At 31.8% G+C, this 21,089-nt stretch overlaps 1 protein-coding gene across 3 annotated transcripts in view; it reads left to right on the forward strand.

The window, feature by feature from the left end:
* The first annotated feature begins 3,196 nt into the window (after positions 1 to 3,196).
* Positions 3,197 to 21,089, forward strand: part of LOC143079461 (uncharacterized) — a 73,181-nt gene continuing 55,288 nt past the window's right edge. The window contains exons 1-2 of one of the 3 annotated variants that reach the window (XM_076254806.1): positions 3,197 to 3,283; positions 13,290 to 13,375. The gene's annotated coding sequence lies outside the window, so the exon portion shown is untranslated. Of the gene's footprint in view, positions 3,284 to 13,289; positions 13,376 to 19,820; positions 19,956 to 21,089 lie in introns of those variants that run through there. The other 2 variants (XM_076254808.1, XM_076254807.1) reach the window with 2 other exon arrangements.

The raw sequence follows: 21,089 nt of genomic DNA on the forward strand, positions 1-21,089 counted from the left end.
TCTAATAATCAAGATGTCCGAATCACTTGTTTCTATGTAGTCGTTGTGGGATTATATGCCTAACAGCTCTTTGGTGTTCTTTCTGCCGATCCAGCTAATATAGTATCAAATGTATGGTCATTATGAAATGCATCCATAATAAAGGCAACAGTAGTATACCGGTGTTCAAAAGTCATAAATTGATTGAGAGTAAACAAAACCGGGGTTACAAACCAAAACCGAGTGAAACACATCAACTATAAGGAGACAAAGGAACAGAACACCAGGAACACCGAAGTGCAACAAAAGCAAACGCCACCACACAGAGAAAAGAACTATTTGATAACAACTGCCAAATTCCTGACTTGGTACTGGAAATTTTTAGAAAAAAGGTGGGTTGAACCTGGCTTAATGGCATTCCAAATCTCCCACATATGGCAATGCTAAAAAATATCGCTAATGACAGAAATACAGCACAAACACACGCAAGAACATTTAGAACAGAGAAACGCACAAACAAACAATATAATAGTCGACACAACATGCCAACCGCAGAACAACATATTCTATCAACGACAAACACCACAGAACATCTAGTCAGTCTCAAGAGGATATGAACTTGGTCGGAAGACGAAACTTTAAAGGGGCACTAGCTGCGAGATATATAAACAATCTGAAGTTTGATTTTTTTTCTGTTCAATCAATAATGAAAGTGAAATAGTGAAATAACAATTCGCTTTTTGGAGCCAAAAACGTTCAATTTTGTCAAATTACGCTAAGAAACATTGATAATTAGTTATTCACTTGCAAATGAATGAGTCGACCTCTTTAAATCCGTATTCATGTGAACTTCAATTTAACCCCTAGCTAGAGATTGACAACGCATGCATTGTACGTGTACTGGATATTTAAAGAACAAAATGTCAACAATGAAAATGAAACTACGGTAAATCATTTGATTATTAATTCGATGCACATTAAATCATTCTTATACGGTTAAAAACAATGAGAAACATCTATTTTTAATGTATAAAATCAAATCAAACAAACCTATAAAAATCCAATTGCACGTGTTGGTTTAATCTATTTATATCTTTATTTATGTTTACATCGCTTATATGGTCATCTGAGGTTAAATCGATAGTTAATTAGATGGCGTCTGGACTAAAATACACAAGATTTCAGAAAAGCGTATGAATTAATGAGCATTTCGTATCGTAACAAAGCCTGTCACAGACTATATTATAAGGATGGAATATGTGCAGTATTTATAAAGTCTCAATCGAAGCGAATTTCATGGAAACGGTATATAGTGTGGGTAGGACTCAATCAGTATAAAATATTTGCACATCAAAATTTCAAAATGTGGAGTGACTGTACCAACATAAAATTTCGACAATGACATACAGTGGCGTAGCTGGGTCATTTTTACGTGTACGCCCGAACCTTGGCGAGGAATATGAGGGGTGCCAACCGCTCAATGTTAAAGCACCTGCTGGTAGTGGGTTCGAAAGGGACGAAGTCCCCGATAGCTATCGAGAATGAGATACCATAATGATTCCTGTCAGTAAAAAATCATTGATAGCAACATACTTTTGAATCTAAATGGTTTATTTGTTTTGGTTAAATTTTGTAATATGTTAACTTATTCATCGTGTTAAACTGGAAGCTAGCCTAACGGTCATTGGTTTTACAGAAAACGTCCAAACCAATATTACTTTTAAATAAGTTTAAAGGGTGCCGTGAGTGAGCATACAATCGACAAAAGCACCATTTAAAGAACACGAAAAAAAAAAATATTTCTAAGAGGTGCAATATAAAATAATTCTGGAACCCTAGGATTTCTTCCCACAAAAAGTGAATCAATTTATCATTATTTCCTTTAAAGGGATTTAAAAAAAAATCTAAAGTTTTCTTTCGATATTTTTTCTTGATCTGGAATATTTCACGACAATCTATGAAGGTTTATAAATTGAGCATGTAAAACAATTAATTGCGTAAAGAAGAGTCCGGCTATCTATCTATCTATCAGAAAAGAACAGAAAAATGAACGAAAACAAATGCTTTCAAAATTTTAGCTTTAGACATTAGTCATAGAAAAAGTTTCTTCGGCATTTTCATAAAATTCGACAAGTAGTTAATGTAATTGAGAAATAACAAAATGTAAGCCCAAACTGCGACCACCTATTAATTGCAGAAAGAAATACATTTTGTCCTTAAAGTGCGGGAAAATTAAATATAATTGCATTATTTTATTGCTCTGAATACTCTTTTGATCATAAACAGTTGCTGTCCAACTTTCGTAAAATTTCAAGGCGAGTCATTCAAAAGACTTTATCCACATTCGGAATCTAAATATTGACGCCGCTTTGTCTCGTTTCTGGGACATAAATCACAGGCTCGACAAAAATACAAACAGCATATATCGAATCTGAGCAGATAGTGAATTGCTTTAAATATAAGAAAGGTACGTAGAATTCATAGTAGATTCAGACTTTTACAAAAGATTCGAATAAATATATTAAATGATCTATTTGAGTAAATTTAGTCCCTTTTTATTCAAAATTACAATCCATTGAAAAAAGAAGCACAAGGCTGATGTGCTTTTGACCAGTTTTTCTTATTCTATGTCGATTATTTGTTTTATTTTCAAAATTCAAGTGTACGCCCGGGCGTTTTGACGTAAACGTAGCTACGCGACTGACATAGAAAATACAAAACGTAAAAACCCTCCTGTTACACTCCCTTTTGGTCACATAAAGATCATAAAGTTTGAGCTTTGAACCCCCTTATCGTATTTTCAATCTCTTTTTCATATATCTTATTCGGCATTCAGTCTTAATATAATGCATTATAATATGATTTCCTTAGTCGTATTTGGCACAACTTTTTGGAATTTTGGATCCTCTATGCTCTTCAACTTTGTATTGTTTGGCTTTATAACTATTTTGATATGAGCGTCACTGATGAGTCTTATGTAGACGAAACGCGCGTCTGGCGTACTAAATTATAATCTTGGTACTTTTGATAACCAATTATTTATGTAAGGAGAAAATTAAAAAGATGTTGGTAACTCTCCAGCCTAATTTCATTGCAATTGTTAAACCAAAAGTTTCTATCTTAATCAAGGATTTGTATAGTAAATAAGATTGTTAGAACAAATATATACAAATACTTGGTTAACAAAAAACCGCGGGAAAGTTAGAGTTATGTCCCTATAATTTGCGACAACGATGGCGCCAACAAGATCACTTCCGGTTCATTTTCACTTTTTGTTGACCACCACTGTAAACTAAAGATATGGGTAAGTTTGAATAGAGAAATAGTTGTCAGTCGGTTATTTATATGGAATAATGAATATGGTCGTAAATGGAACCAAATGTTGATAACATTACAACAGATGCAACAATTATGCGTGATTCCAAGAAAATATGGAACAATTCCAACCAAGGAAAAATAAAAATATGAATGTCATGTCCAAAATTATGCTGCATAATGCAGGACCAATTATTTGTTGTACAAATGTATGTGAAAAGATAAAAAAAAATCAAGTTATTTTAGGGCAACAATTATTTCTTCATATTGTGAACTGTAACATGTTTTTTTTTTGTCATTTTGATTTAGAGCAGCCAATATGTTTGACATGATGAGGCATTTTATAATATGAGGCAGGCATTACCTGTTAATGGGGACGAAGTCTGTATGAATTATTTTTTTTTGTAACTTAAATATTTGTTAAAAAAAGAAACGGAAATACCGTAACGTTTCAGACTTTGGTTCAGTTGTTAGGGATTTTAGTTGTGACGTTATTTAAGTTATGAGGTCATATGCAATGTAAACAAAGAAACGCTTTCATCAGGTAACATTTTTTCATATCAAGGATTTATGAAAAATGAAATTGGTATTACGTTCCTTCCTATGTTATACTTGACCATTGTAGACTGATAAATATATATTTTACTCAAAGTTTCATACAAAGGAGACTAGAAAAAGGAAGTATATTTTAGATTTCTGCGCAGATGCGGGAATTCAAAACATGACATCAAAAAAATTGAACGATTTTGAGTTCATTAGTACAATGAAAATTTCGGGAAAATTTTCTCGATTTTTTTTTTTTTTTAAAATTTTTATTGATTTTTCTACTTTTATTGGGGACGAAGTCCCCCCCATATTTAAATACTGTCTGTTAATATTCATTCATATTAGGAGCAATTTGTACTTATAGTGAAATAAAAAACAATTATTAAAATCTTGAAATACTTAAACTGTAGCCTCAAGAATATTTATGTACAGACATGACGCATGATGAGATTAGTAGTAACATATGCATTCATGTACATTATGTACCGTTAAATTGTTTTGAGTTGTTTTGACAGACAGTACCAGGGATTTAGATAGGTTTTAAGTTAACAATATCCAGTAAAAAAATAACTGGAAAGTACAGCAATCTAATGTGAAGACTCCTACCTTACTGTTCCCCCCCCCCCCCCCAAAAAAAAAAAAATTTATGAATTAAGGCAAAATTTTGTAAAATTCTGATTTATATATATGTTTTTAGTTTTTTGATAAGAACTTCAATACATTTTAAAAATGTAACAAAATCCTCAGCATTTCCATGATTACAGTAAATCAGGATTGTTAAAATGTACTGTTTCTGTTCCCATTATCAGAAAATAATTTTTAATGCAAGAAATATTAATTGCAAAATTATTAAAATCTTGATTGATGATGTTGAAATCTCAGAGTTTAGACTGGAAGATCTGAAAGTCAAATTGTGTTGGTCGTTCCTGCTCAATTTTTGATTTAATGTGATTTGCAAAATAAAAAAAAATGTATATTAGTCAACAAATTAAGATATAAAACCTAAAGTAAATAAATTTTAATGGCATCTTCATTTCTGTTCAAATCTGCAAAAAACTACATTTTGTAATGTCTTTTTATAAATTACTGTAGAAGGAATTTCACTGATGAAATGCTGCAGCACTGTTTATATGCTACAAAGCTCTTTAGTAAATATTCACACTTTTCATTTTTTTTTTTAATATTTTTCATTAAATTTCATGGAGAAAAATTATCAATTATTTTTTGCAGTTTATTTTTGCAAAAAAATTTTGTTTTAAACTCTTGAATCTATGAAAAAGCCAGTTTCTTACAGAAATAATTGCAATTATTGTTCAGGCATTTCTGTACATATCAGTAGCCTACATTGTACACTGTACATGAATACATATATTCCAAGAAATGTTAGTATTTAATTACCAATAATGTCACATTTTTCAAAATGTTGGTGAATATGAAAATGATTTTTTTTAACAGGAAAACAAGCAAATTGGTTTCAGTGATATTGTTTGCCTCAAATTACAGCCGATATTCGGCTTTTTCCCCTAGAGAAAATTCCCAATCACTAAAAAAAATGGCTTAAAATTCCTCCCAAAAAGTTTAATTTTTTCCCAAAACAGTGATGGCATTGGTAGTAATGTTTGTAAATATCGTATTCATGTCATTATTTTGATATTAGAAAGCACTTTTGAGATCCGTTTTTCTGATCAGAATCAATATGGTGCTTGTAACACAAATTTAAGTGGTTTTCAATGCATTTAAGTACCAACATTGTTTCTGTTTCTTTCCCCTCTCCGAAAAGTACCTTTCAGGTTCAAAATGTCTGACAACCAAAATATCCATGAAAAAATAGTGCAAAAAAGACAGCAAAGGTCAGTAAAAAATCGGAGATGTGTTTAGAATAAAATATACAAATTTCCCAATTTCAATAAAAAATATCGTTTTTCCCAATAAAAAACGGTAGAGGTAGTTTTGAAAAAAGACAACAATATCACTGGGTTTATGGACCTTTATGAACTTTCAAGGAAATAAAAAATTAATTCACTTGAATTTGTTTTGTAAAACAAAAATATCTGCATCATTATTAGTGAAAAAAATGTAAGCACTGGAAATAGACTTTTACCAATTGTTTTGATCTTCTTTATTTAATGTACAAAATAAGCTTATTAACATGCATAAATTATGTGAATTTAAAAAAAATCTACAAATAATTATCAACCATTTGCTACATTTGTCAGTAAAGAAAATTTTGATTACACGTACATGTACATGCAGATAAGATCAAAATTTTGGGAGTTTAAAATGATTTAAATAATGTAAACTGCCTCTTATTCCTAGGTAAAAAAAAAACTTTACATGTACTTCTAAAGATAAAACATTGTGGGTGTTTTCTTAAAATGCTGATGCAAAAACAATGTCTATAAATATATTGGTACATGTAAAACTTTGAATATGAATACTGTACAATCATGATTTAGTACAAAAGGGCTAATATTTTCCCAAAGAACTATAATATCTATATGGTATTTAATGGTCAAAACATGTCCAAGAATTTTGTAATATTCCTGGACTTTAACCATGTTAACCATGTTAACACATTTACTTTAACAGTTTAATATTATTCAAAATAAGTGAACACCTCTTTTAGAAAAGTTGTGTAATTTAAATATAATGTATTTCTCCTCTTTTTGAGTAAAAAAAAGTTTTCAAAGGTTTTGTATAGTAGCACTATACAAATCCTTAGTATTTCTATTTTCTTTTCTACAACAGTAAACATGGTAAAATGACCCCTTCAACATGTTCAAGGCCCTTGTCTGAGGGATAACCTGATAATAACAAACATAGGTCAAAGTACGGCCTTTTACACAGAGCTTTGATCCAGACCAAACAGCAAGCTATAAGGGACCACAACTTAGTATTGTACACAATTCGAACAGGAAAAACAATGATCTAATTTATATTTCCAAACGGGAAAATACCAATGAACCACATCAACAAACGATAACTGCTGAACGACAGGTCCCTAAACAATCAGGACAGGTGTACAAACCTGCAGCGGGTATGACCGTCAGCATACATTATAATTGCAGTTGAAGGCAAATCCTTCAGAAGTTCTTTGTATTTTAACGAACATTTTTTGATAGGGAACATAAGTCAGGGGGAAAGAAACCAATGTTTTGTTCTGTACAGGTATTTCCGGTGTTATATATTTATATCGGGGCACTCCCACTTTGAATAAATTGGTTTCAGTGGCGGATCCAGCCATTTGAAAAAGGGGGGGTTCCCAACCCAGGACAAAGGGGGGTTCCAACTATTTGTCTCCATTCAAATGCATTGATCGTCCAAAAAAAAGGGGGGTTCCAACCCCCGGAACCCTCCCCCTGGATCCGCCACTGGGTTTCATGCTGAAACAAATATTCTCACAGATATTTACAGTGTTGTGGGTTGCTTATAGGTTTAAAATCGTTATATAAAGGATATACTGTGATTTTAAAAACAAATGTTGAGATCGTTTTATAATATTTACAAAAAAACGGTGCGGGAAATGGACATGATTACATTTCCGGATGCGGGAAGCCGGAATATAATAAAAATAAAAAAAATCTGTTTTGAAAAAAATAAGTGCGGGCGGGTCCGTCGAACAAGGAATTAAATTGGTGTGGCCTAAATACAATTGTTCTTTCTAGTGCTGTTAAAATATATTTGGTTTCAATTGACACGATAAATTTGAACAATAATTTATAAGATATCATTTGTAAGTTTCCTTTTAGTTTATATTTGGATGCTATTTTATATTGTTCTTTTGTTTTTATAAGAATCATACTAAAATGTTTAATTTCATATTGTTTCTAAACATGTATTTATGTTTTGTCTATTATGATTTATTTGTTTGTAATTGATATGCCTATACATGTAAGGGCCCTTTGATTAGGAAATAAACATATTTGATTTGATTTGATTTGATTTATTTTAAATTTCCAAGGAGAATACTAAAATATATATTTGAATAAAAAAAAATGAATTTTTAAAAACTAACATCACTTTTAGTTTTTTAAAAGCTATAAATCTTCTATAACATCAACTACGGTCTTTCATGTTTCTGAATCAACATGTTTTAAAGGTCAATCTGTCTAAACATCCTAAGGTTTGTTTGAATTAACCTGGTTTAAACATGTGCATCTTGTAGATAAGTCCAGAAGTGTTTGTATACATGTAAACAAATGGTGGATGTCAGATGTCCATCCAAGTTTGTTCGAAGTTACCGGTATTCACATGGCTTTTGTAGAAAGCAAATTATTTTGTGGTTAGTTTTAAAACATCTTTCTTTAAAACAACATGTTTGGTAAAAAAAAATTCTCTAAAAAAACCATCAGACAACAATGCATAAATGTCATAATTTTTTTCTTATAATTGTCATTTGTTGTAATGCATACAAATACGTCATGCTGTTGTGAAATTGAGCCTTGAGGTACATTTGTTTGTTAAATAGTAACATATACCTTCAAAAAACATTTCTATTTGGATGCAAACTTAGAACTTGATTAGTTGAAATTTTCTATAAAGAACTTGGTTCTAGTTGAAATCAGTTGCATAATCTTGTAAGGATAAGCATTCCATAGATAGACAACGTAGCTGTCTGAACCACACCCAATGCAATCAGCCATCATCATGATAATCAGGCCAAATCTACATACATGTATGATCCTCAGAACAGGGGTGGTAACTGTAAATAGATCTGATATATATCATAGTAGATTCTTCATTCTGATAAAGATAGATTATACTATGATGGAGAAGCACATGTATATAATATAAATATACAATGTGTATACTAAGTTTGTTAGTAAGATCTGCATTGATACAGATCCAATGTATATCAAAATATTATTGTAAACTTTTGCTGAGGGCTTTATCAAGAGGACAAGGACATATTTAAATGTGTTAAGCTTTAATTTTATAAGTCTCTTAAATGTTGATTTATTCAGGTGAAATGCAGTTTGTGTAATAAATTATAACTCTTATTTGTAAATCTCCATCTGATTGTACAATTAGTTTTCCCCACAGGGTATTACATGTTTATTTGAGATACTAGTGTAAAGAATTTATCAAAATGATAGAAACTTTTAAATGTCCTTCTCTATTAAGTGGTATGGTCAGGTTAGTTTGTTTATATTTCAATTTATCTTCAACCATCCAGTTGGGAAAAGAACGCCAGAAAAACTTGGATAGTTTTTACATTTTTAAACAGTTATTTTTGAAAATAACAGTAATTTCAGTAAATTTAGCTTACAATGTTGTACAGCATGTACATGCATGTGATGTTTACTGAGCCGTCTATATAAATTACATGTACATCTGTTAAGTGTTAGTCGTTTTGACAGGTTTTGTATTTGTTTTCTTTTAAGCAAGAAACAATCTTTTCTCAAGTCTTAAGCCTTAAGATTTTCAACACATCCATTTTTTGAATTTTTTGTATTTGCTTTATTTGGCAGATTTATCATTTAATACTTCTAATGATATATTGGTCATGAGAAGATAACAATAAACATGTACAAAAGTTATATCTTTAATCTGTTTTAATTCAATTCAAAGAAACATTGCACTCCACTATCATATATAAGAAGGTAAACATTTACTTTTTAATTTGGTTAATTTTAAACATTGTTAAGAATTTAATCTTTGAAGTACTTTCAAAAGATTTATTTACATCTTCAATTACATTGTCTGTTGCATCCTTTCTGGTTAAAAATATATTTTATCTTTTTATAACTTAATTATCGATCCCAAACAATGAAATAAAAGAAATTTAAACTGATTATTAAGTACAATACATGTACCTATCTTAGATCATATGTATCTGTTAGTCTTAGCTATAGATTACATAATACACTGTAGTAGAAAACATTTGAATTGTTTTTAAAACAAAAGAGAATAAAGATCAAATATTTTAGTAATGACAATGAATTCAACTCTTACTTCGAAAAAGTCAAGGTTAATTTTGAAATTTTTAATTCTAAAATGTCTCATAAATAGCAATAGGGTTGTTAGATTTTTATCGAAAGTTGGTGGTTCTCTGTCACCTCGTCTTCCTGCAACAATAAAATCTGACCACAATATATATAGCCAATAGCGCTGAAATGATTTTCTGTTCATTGTTTTATACATAAACTAGGCAGTTAAGTTTTTTTGTGTTAATTGTTTTACATTTATAGCTGACCATATTGTATGGGATTTGCTACAATGTAATTGTCCAAGGCTGTAAAGTGACTTGAAGTTGTTAACTTCTTTGTCATTTTAGTTTGGTCTCTGACGGAGACTTGTCTCATTGGAAAGCACATCACATACTATTTTATATGTACATGTACATGATGTATAGCATAATCTATCAGATGTTTCAAGACATATTTTAATCAGAATGTAGAAATTTATCTTCAGTATGCAACAGGGGAATGAACTTTTAACAAATTTAAAATTGTTATGAAAAGTCACATATAAATTTTATAATATGTTTTTGATTTAAAAAATGTGTTTAACAGTTTACCGATGAATTTTTATTCACTTGTTAATAAAATAATGACACAAAAAATAATTTTATACACATACATGTAAATTTTGACAACAAAGTGTTATTTTGAATTGGATATGTAAATATATCTCAAAATTATTATTTTTTTCAAAATAGTATAATCAATATACATGAGCGACAGTGTTCTCCCCAGAAATTTTGGATAGCATCACATTTGGCGAAAAAATAAATTGTATTTTTTTTAATGTAATTTGTCGCGTCGTGGTAATGCTCTATTTCCTTTATGTTATATGCGTTATTGTTAATTACAAAATGTATTATATTGTTTGTATGTTACACTGCGAGGAATTTCGCAAGCACTTGTAGGGTTTAATAGAAGAAATGAATTTAGCATATTGAGATTTTATATTCTTGCCCAATTGGGCAATCATTTGACTGTGTGGGATGTACATTTGTACCAGTATGCAGCCACATCTGGTTAGAATGAGGATATTAAATCTAAAGTCTTGTTTAAAGACCAAAGGGTGCCACACTCTTTGCACCTTAAGAACTCTTGCAAAATCTCTTTGAGGGGTTTCAAGACATAATTCCTTTTCTGCAGGCCTCTCCAATATACTCTCATTTTCCAGTGGCAGTCAGGGGTTTCATTATCTTTCATGTTGACTGGTACTTTCCACATTTCTAGGTGGTACTTTTCAAATTATTCCATGAATCTCTGATATAAAAATTCCTACATTTAGGCGGTACTTGTCAATAGCATAGGAGGGTAAAAGTACCGGGTACCGCCTCCTAATGAATGGCCTGGGCAGTATCTTTTAGCCCAGTAGTTAGCACTTCTGTGCTGACATGAAATATCATTGATGGTCATATTTGTAAATTAACTGTTTACAAAACTTTTGAATTTTTGAAATACTTGTCTAAGCTGTATTTGGCAAATTTTTATGGCCCACCTACGATAGTAGAGGGGCATTATGTTTTCTGGTCTGTGCCTCTGTTCCTTCGTTCGTTCATCCATGCATCCGTTTGTCCCGCTTCAGGTTAAAGTTTTTGGTCAAGGTAGTTTTTGATGAAGTTGAAGTCCAATCAACTTGAAACTTAAACCACATGTTCCCTATGATATGATCTTTCTAATTTTAATGCCAAATTAAAGTATTGACCCCAATTTCATGGTCCACTGAACATGTAAAGTGATAGTGTGAGTGGGGCATCCGTGTACTATGGATCTTTCTTGTTTTATAAATTTTGGTCCTCCATGCTCTTCAACTTTGTACTTTACTTGGCCCTTTTAACCTTTTGTATTAGAGCGTCACTGATAAGTCTTTTGTAGACAAAACGCGCGTCTGGTGTTAATTCAAAATTTAATCCAGATTCCTGGTATCTATGATGAGTTTATTTACATGATCTTGTCAATATGTTAACGTTCTTCTCCATTAAACATGCATGAAATATTTGCCACTGGATGTTAAACAACCAGCAATCAGTCTATTCATGATAGTTTTGGTCTACACTGTACCTTGTACTTGTACTTTAAAACAAAGATTTGAAAAACGTACAAGTAAAGTATGTGTTATAAAGTGCCTGGAAAATCAACCTTAATTACATGTAGATCTCATTCTCCACTTCCTGCTCAATTGGGGCTGCCCACCTTCAGGTGTAAAATTTTCTCTCTGTTAAAGATCCATTCGTGGCCTTTGGCTGCTTTTTGGTTGGGTTGTTGTCTTTGTTACACATTCCCCATTTCCATTCTGCTTTCACTTCTCCCTCCCAACGACAATGCAGCATTGCATTGCACAGTTGCCTTATCCCCTCGCTCCTCTAACTATAGCTGATAAAAAACACCAACAATGGTTTCAGGAGGTGTAAGTATTTGAAAAACTGACATATTTTGAGATATATGTACCACTAAATATTGATTATAATATTTATTTACATGTTAAAAATTCAAATACATGCATATGTATGTGTAAATGGAATTGGAAGAATAAGTAAATAATATCTATGAAATTTATTGGACATAACATGGAAGCTACAAAACCTACACACAAGTACATGTTCAATAAGGTCAATATTAAGGTCAACTTTGTTTTAGTTTCATACTGGAAAATTGGAATGTTGAAGATTATAATAATTTTCTATCTGCTGTGATTTGACCAATTTCTTGTCACTTTAAAGATTTGGACATAGTTTTATTTTACTGGTAAATATATGTATATATTTTTAGGTTAATGGAGATACACATTTGGCATTATTATTTTTTTATTATTATACCATTTCAATATTTTAGTTAATTTGAAATAACATAAAGTAGAAAAATCCTGTAGACATAGACCAGATACTACCCTGTGTATTGATTAATATGAATTGAATTAGATTTGTCAGACTGAAACACACATACAATTCATGACAATACCACAACAAACCTATTCAAACAACATACAAAATATAGCAAAGTTATTTAGAAGTTCAATTATTTTTTATATATTAGCAATAGACAAGTACTATTGAGCTCTAAATGCCTATAGCGAAATGCCCTGAATTAATAAGCACACTTTAAAGTTAAAAGGAATGTGGTTGATTTCTCCAGATTTGTTTTTAGTGAAGGGTGATTTCAAACTTTGCTTTTGGATTAAAATGAACAGCAAATGGCATGCTATTATTACTACACATACATTGTATATATCATAAATCATATAAATAATATCTATACTTGGTTAAAAGGAGACCAGAGAAATTCATATCACTTATTATACCAAAAAATTGGAAAAAAAGTTATAAATTTTAGCATGAATAGAATATTAAACTATTTCAGTGTATATGTAGTCTACTTCCTTTTGTTTTTATCTACACATCTTTTAGTGAAGATTTTTCATATAGATGTGAGATGTACTACCTAGTACCTTGATTTTTATGGTTTATTTCACTTTTTATGTTAATTTTATTTCAGATGAGAATGACTGATATATCCCAAGTTATTTATACAGATATGTGAAACAAATGTTTTGTTACTTAGAGAAATTTGTAAATACAAAGGTAATTTTAATAATGTTTCCTGTCAAATATTAAATTGTCAAATGTTCACCTTCTGTGCACCTGTTCTTGTGCACTTGCACCCAAGTGATAACTTGAAATTGATGATAATTACAGTATAATTATTAATATGAAACAGGACTCCAGTAACTTTACTGACTATGGAAGGGCTGTATAGCCAGTCAAGGTCATTTAAAACTTCCATCATCATAACTTCACCATATATTACTGTTATTTACACCAAGATGTTGTTAAATGAAATTGGGTACCTTAAGCTTGAATTTGATCTTTATAATACTTTCAAAAACATCTGATCAAATCGCATTAAGACTCCTCTCCTAAATTATTAAAAACTATTATTCCGCATTGACAATAATATATTGATGTAAATTAGATACACCAAATTGGGCTTATGCCCTCATTTAAATGTATACATTTAAAGGGAACAGTATCTGCTTTATGATCATATAGTAAAATTTAATGAAATACTAACCCAATAACTGAGGGTTAGACATGAAGGTACTAATATTTCAGTATGATCTAACTCACCCCTAAGCCATGCATACATGGCTAATTTGGTTATCTCATAATTTATTAGTTAGAAAAATCAAAGATAAGAGAATATGATGTGTAATTTGCAATCTGCAATACTCTTTAAATACTAAAAAAAGTAAAATCAGCAAAATACTGAACTCCAGGAAAGTCCCTTATCAAATGGCAAAATCAAATGATAAAACACATCAAACAAATGGACAACAGCTGTCATATTCCTGACTTAGTACAGGGTCAGGCATTTTCAAAATTGTTTTGAAAGTGTCTTCTCAGTAGGAAAGAAATCCCCCTCATGATATACATAATCTGACTCAAAGTTCAATGTGGTGCCATGTATAAAATGCCTGTGGCCTTGTGTATAAAAAACGTGAAAAAAAGTGATTTTGGTCTGATGTCTATTTCCCAAGTACAAGTGATTTTTTTCTCTCATGATATTCATGATTTTACTGAAGTTTCATATGGTGCCATGTATAGAATGCCTTTGGCCTTGTATAAAACACATGTGGAAAAAAAATGATTTTGGTCTGATGTTTATTTCCCAAGTACTAGTGAATTTTCCCCCTCATGATATACATGATTTTTACTGAAGTTCCATATGGTGCCATGTATAAAACACGTGGTATAAAATGCCTGCAGCCCTTTGCAGTGATGTCACTAACTTTTGAAGAAGCAGGCTGAATTTCAAAAATAGGCGGCAAGTAATTGCGGACAGCGAAGCCCTTTCGCGGCCACGAGCTTGCTCGTCCTTACTACGGCAGGGGGTCTGGGGATTTTTTTAAAAAATGGTGCAAAATCCTGCATTTTGGGGGTATCCTAGACCCTTATTCAGACCTCTGAAAACATCATTTTTTACTGAAGATAATGTAAATGATTAACTAAAATTAGCAACATGATGGGTAAATTTTCTGTACATTGATCATCTTGATGGACCAATTAAGAGATAACTGTATTGTATTTGAAGCTTTAAGGACGTCCATCGGTAGTTTTACTGTCGCAAATTTAGTTTACCTGGCGACGCGTAGCGGAGACAGGTAAACGGGTATTTGCGACAGTAAAACTACCGATGGACGTCAGAAAAGCTTCAAATACAATACAGTTATCTCTATTCTAATGCAAAACAAGTTCATAATTAAATTTCAATCGTTATTTCAGTGTAAAATTTTCATTTAAGAAAATTTCGCGAAAAGATGTTATCTTCTTTGGTCCCTACACTAGGTGACGTCATAGGTATGCTTCCGGCGTCAAACATAAACACCAGGCGTTTTCTGGCTTCTATGCCGCTTCAGAATGTAATAAAATTTGATAAAAAGAAGATTTTAAGGTGCAACATGTGAGTTTTTTGGCTTATTATTGTAAAAATTACATGTCAATATATTCAGCAATTCAAAATGTCGGCTTCCTTAGTTACAGACAAGGAGATAGAGAATTTTACGCTTACTGTCATCCAATCAGAACCATTGTTACAAAATAATTGCATTAGAATATACATTTCTGTGCATTTTCCTGTTGGTTGACTGCTAGTAAATATTTTTGAACTGAAAGAATCCAAAGATCTTAGTTTGAATAGAAACATATTGTCTCTGGTTTGAATTATCACTTGAATTATTTAGTTTTAAATGAAAATTGTAATTCTGACATTATATTAAAAAAGTGTTATTTTGTTAATTATACAAAATTAAAAACAATATTCCCTGACTAGTAGTCAGCTGGAGCTTCGATTTCAAAGTTAAAACTGTTACAGAGTTGCTATATTTTAAAATATCGTATGCTCTCCCAAAAAGATTTGAAAATTTAGACTAAAAATCCTGCATTCTGAGCATACCTGTGAGTGATTTAGATGCTTGGGACAATGTCAATTTTGTCTTATTTTTGTTGTTGACTTCAATCACATTTGAAAAAAAAATAAAAAATGGGAATCCGCAGTCCTGGCAAGGTTAATCTATATTGATTTTTTTTGTTGGGAAGGTGTCTTTTGTAAGACAACTAAGGAAGTCTGTTCTTGAATATAGGTAAATAATAGGTGAAATATTATAATTTTATTTCAATAATAATCGAATTTATCAAATATCTTGGACGATTTATTTTGCGTACGTACTTAGTGACAAATGACCCCCTTTTTAGCTCACCTGGCCCGAAGGGCCAAGTGAGCTTTTCTCATCACTTGGCGTCCGGCGTCCGGCGGCGTCCGGCGTCCGGCGTCGTCCGGCGTCCGGCGTCGTTAACTTTTACAAAAATCTTCTCCTCTGAAACTGCTGGGCCAAATTTAACCAAACATGACCAAAATCATTATTAGGGTATCTAGTTTAAAAATTGTGTCCGGTGACCCGCCCAACCAACCAAGATGGCTGCCATGGCTAAAAATAGAACATAGGGGTAAAATGCAGTTTTTGGCTTATAACTCAAAAACCAAAGCATTTAGAGCAAATCTGACTGGGGTAAAATTGTTTATCAGGTCAAGATCTATCTGCCCTGAAATTTTGAGATGAATCGGACAACCCGTTGATAGGTTGCTGCCCCTGAATTGGTAATTTTAAGGAAATTTTGCTGTTTTTGGTTATTATCTTGAATATTTTTATAGATAGAGATAAACTGTAAAAAGCAAAAATGTTCAGCAAAGTAAGATCTACAAATAAGTCAACATGACCAAAATGGTCCGTTGACCCCTTTAGGAGTTATTGCCCTTTATAGTCAATTTTTAACCATTTTTCGTAAATCTTAGTTATCTTTTACAAAAATCTTCTCCTCTGAAACTACTGGACCAAATTAAACCAAACTTGGCCACAATCTTCATTCAGGTATCTAGTTTAAAAATTGTGTTCGGTGACCCGCCCAACCGACCAAGATGGCCGCCATGGCTAAAAATAGAACATAGGGGTAAAATGCAGTTTTTGGCTTATCACTCAAAAACCAAAGCATTTAGAGCAAATCTGACGTGTGGTAAAATTGTTTATCAGGTCAAGATCTATCCGCCCTGAAATTTTGAGATGAATCGGACAACCCGTTGATAGGTTGCTGCCCCTGAATTGGTAATTTTAAGGAAATTTTGCTGTTTTTGGTTATTATCTTGAATATTATTATAGATAGAGATAAACTGTAAACAGCAAAAATGTTCAGCAAAGTAAGATCTACAAATAAGTCAAACATGACCAAAATGGTCTGTTGACCCCTTTAGGAGTTATTGCCCTTTATAGTCAATTTTTAACCATTTTTCGTAAATCTTAGTTATCTTTTACAAAAATCTTCTCCTCTGAAACTACTGGACCAAATTAAACCAAACTTGGCCACAATCTTCATTCAGGTATCTAGTTTAAAAATTGTGTTCGGTGACCCGCCCAACCGACCAAGATGGCCGCCATGGCTAAAAATAGAACATAGGGGTAAAATGCAGTTTTTGGCTTATCACTCAAAAACCAAAGCATTTAGAGCAAATCTGACGTTTGGTAAAATTGTTTATCAGGTCAAGATCTATCCGCCCTGAAATTTTGAGATGAATCGGACAACCCGTTGATAGGTTGCTGCCCCTGAATTGGTAATTTTAAGGAAATTTTGCTGTTTTTGGTTATTATCTTGAATATTATTATAGATAGAGATAAACTGTAAACAGCAAAAATGTTCAGCAAAGTTAGATCTACAAATAAGTCAACATGACCAAAATGGTCTGTTGACCCCTTTAGGAGTTATTGCCCTTTATAGTCAATTTTTAACCATTTTTCGTAAATCTTAGTTATCTTTTACAAAAATCTTCTCCTCTGAAACTGCTGGGCAAAATTAAACCAAACTTGGCCACAATCATCATTCGGGTATTTAGTTTAAAAATTGTGTCCGGTGACCTGGCTAACCAACCAAGATGGCCACCATGACTAAAAATAGAACTTAGGGGTAAAATGCAGTTTTTGGCTTATCACTCAAAAACCAAAGCATTTAGAGCAAATCTGACATGTGGTAAAATTGTTTATCAGGTCTAGATCTATCTGCAACAACAAAAGAGAGTTTTTCACGACCTCAGCTGGCTATACAACCCTTGCACAATCAACTGAATTTTGCAGAAATCATTAATAGGATAGATTGCCCTTATATGATAATTTTTTATTACCTTTTTGTTTTTTTTGGCAAAGGGGGAGCGGGGGGAGCGGGAGGGGGGGGGTTGCGCAACAACAAAACAACTTCACAACTTTCTCATTACTTTGCATTTCTCGTTAGATAAATTTTACAAAATTCTCCCCTGAAACAACTGTCAAATTTAAACAAACTTGGTTTAAATCACCACTAGGATATCCAGGGACCACTGTGTATGATGACCCTGCCTGCCCACATGGCTGAAATAAAACATAGGTTTCAAACACACTTTTTAGTATTATATCTCTGAAACTAAACGACAGTACAACAGTTGCATTTATCATGCATCAATTGTAAATAAAAATATCAGGTGAGCGACACAGGGTCCTTGGACCCTCTAGTTTCTCATAAGACTTGTACACGTATTTAAAACATGTTGTCAAGCTATGTCCTTTTATTTTTTCTTATTTGTTAACTGTCCAGTAAGCAGTAAACTAAAATCCTTTTGAACTAAAGATATTTTTAAAAATTATTTGTGGTAGACAATATTCTACTTTCGTTATTGATCTTCATTCTCTGGACACCATGTGGTCGTGGGCTTTGAAATGTGAACTACAAAAGGTGGTGATTTCCAGATTTTTGACAACATTATATATTATACTTTCTTTTATTTGACTGATGTATTTTCATAACACGCTATTGTCATCTTTGGCTTATTCCTTCTCTAGACGCCAAAACCGAACAGGGTCATAATGTCCATCGGAACATCTCTCTTTTTATCCTTGCAAACATACAATACTTTCCGACTTTTTAATTAATTAAATGTGGCTAGCAGTATGAGAAACATGTAATAAGTAAGTTCCTTCTTAGCTGTATCTGCAAAAATATGTATTTCATGGCACGGTTGATAAATAAGAGGCGTATTTGACCGATAGAAAGCATAGCCGGCGGGAAAAGGACAATAACCGGCGAAAATCGCCGGTTGCCGGCTTTTAACGACATCACTACTTTGTATAACACATGTGAAAAAAAAGGTTTTGGTCTGATGTCTATTTCCCAAGTGATGCTCATAAATGTCAAGTGTGCTGTTGTAGGTTTCCATCATTGTTACAATGTAATGATTTGGTGTATATCATGTATATTGTCACAATAATTAATTAAATGTGGCTAGCTGTATGAGAAACATGTAATAAGTAAGTTCCTTCTTAGCTGTATCTGCAAAAATATGTAATTTCATGGCACGTTTGATAAATAAGAGACGTATTTGACCGATAGAAAGCATATTTCAAAGCGTGTAGTCTAAGATTTCATAAAATGTAAGAACAAATGGCATATATATTAGACCAAAAGAAACATATTTCAAAGCATGTAGATTTCATATAATGTAAGAACAAGAAATTCTTCCCCATGCATCAGTTTGGTATGATTTTATGATGAATTGCATGTAGCACTAATATTGAAAAGATTTAAATGTCAATGGTAATTGCCAATTTTCTGTGGAAAAATCATTTAAAATTGCTATGTAGTATGTACATACTATTTTATTTTGGAAAATAATTATAAGCTTTTACAAACAAAACAATTTAAAAAATTGATTAAACTTCATGTTGCAGTAGTTTCGTTTGTGTAGTTTGCAATTTAGATTTGTTTCTTCTAAATGTTCTAATCTATAATTGTCATGTTCTTATATAAACTTTAACATTAACGTTTATCAGTGACCAGGGTCCCGGATCTGGTGATGGTCTTATCTTGAGACGGACCAATCCTGTCCAAGAAAGTACTTGTAGACACTTGTACATGTACATATATAAAATGCCATAAGGAAATGATGTATATACATTTGTTTCAGATATAAATGTTTACAATTATGAAATGATTAATCAAAATATAGGTAAAACTTTCAATTGGTGTTTAAACACGGAAGTGAGTGACAGTTTGAAATTTACGATTTAATGGAATACAGTTATAACTAATGGTAAATATGTGATCTAAATTCTTTGTGCAAATTCTCAGACTTAGCAAAATGGTTATGTAATGATTAACTCTAGATGCTATGTGGACATTTATTTCTTTATAGTATTTTAAATAATTTATTGTGACTACATGTGTATTTATTCGTTTTGATGGATTTCCCAAAGCCTACTAACAAGAAATGTATATTCTATTGAATTTTTATATTAATTGAAACTTTAAACGTGTGGTTTAAGAAATCCATGAAAAATAAGAATCCCTCCAAATAAAAGTTTATTGCTATGATGCTGTCAACCAACTTAAAATGCCCGCTTCAGTTTAAGTTTTTGTTCAGGTAGTTTTTGATGAGAGAAACTTAGTACACATCATGACATGTTCCTTATGATATGATCTTCCAAATTTAAAGCCAAATTAGAGTTTTCACCTCACATAGAAAATGATAGTGTGAGTGGGGCATCCCTGTACTATGTACACATTCTTGTTATATTTTTTGTTGATATTTAGAATTTTGTTATTGCAAAAGTATATATATATATATATACAAGCCAATAGCAAATACTATTTTGTATATATTTAACATCTAATTCATTGTTCACCTTAACCCACAAAATCCACTTAAATTGTGTATCATAATGAAGCCCAAACTTGTACGACATTTATTGACATTACCTGTTCTTGAAATTTGTCTACCGATTATGAACATGCTCTAAGAATGAATTTTTATTATTTACATGTATAAACACTTGACACTAGCCGGGTTTAATCTGTGGTCAGTTCAAAGTCAAAAGTCGATTTTTGATGCTTCTCAAACAAACAAGAAGTTAGAAAATGACCCTAGTTGCTTCACAGTAAGTCTGGGGTTGGCATGTCTTCATGTTATTTTATGAAATATGAAATATGATACTTACAACAGCTTGTTGTGTACAAGTCAAGTGTCAAGATATGCAGGTCACAATCAAATATTGACTATAATGACTCATCCAACCAGCTTTCCATTGAAGATCATGACTTCAAATTATTGTTCTGATTTTAGATTTTATATTAGGACTAACATTTTGCTTTATAATTATTTTACTAGGATATAAATAAGATTTATGCCAAAGTTCCTTCTCAAAATAACTTTACCTCAATGATATTT

This window comes from Mytilus galloprovincialis, chromosome 6, assembly GCF_965363235.1.
Source record: "Mytilus galloprovincialis chromosome 6, xbMytGall1.hap1.1, whole genome shotgun sequence".
Lineage (NCBI taxonomy): Eukaryota > Metazoa > Mollusca > Bivalvia > Mytilida > Mytilidae > Mytilus > Mytilus galloprovincialis.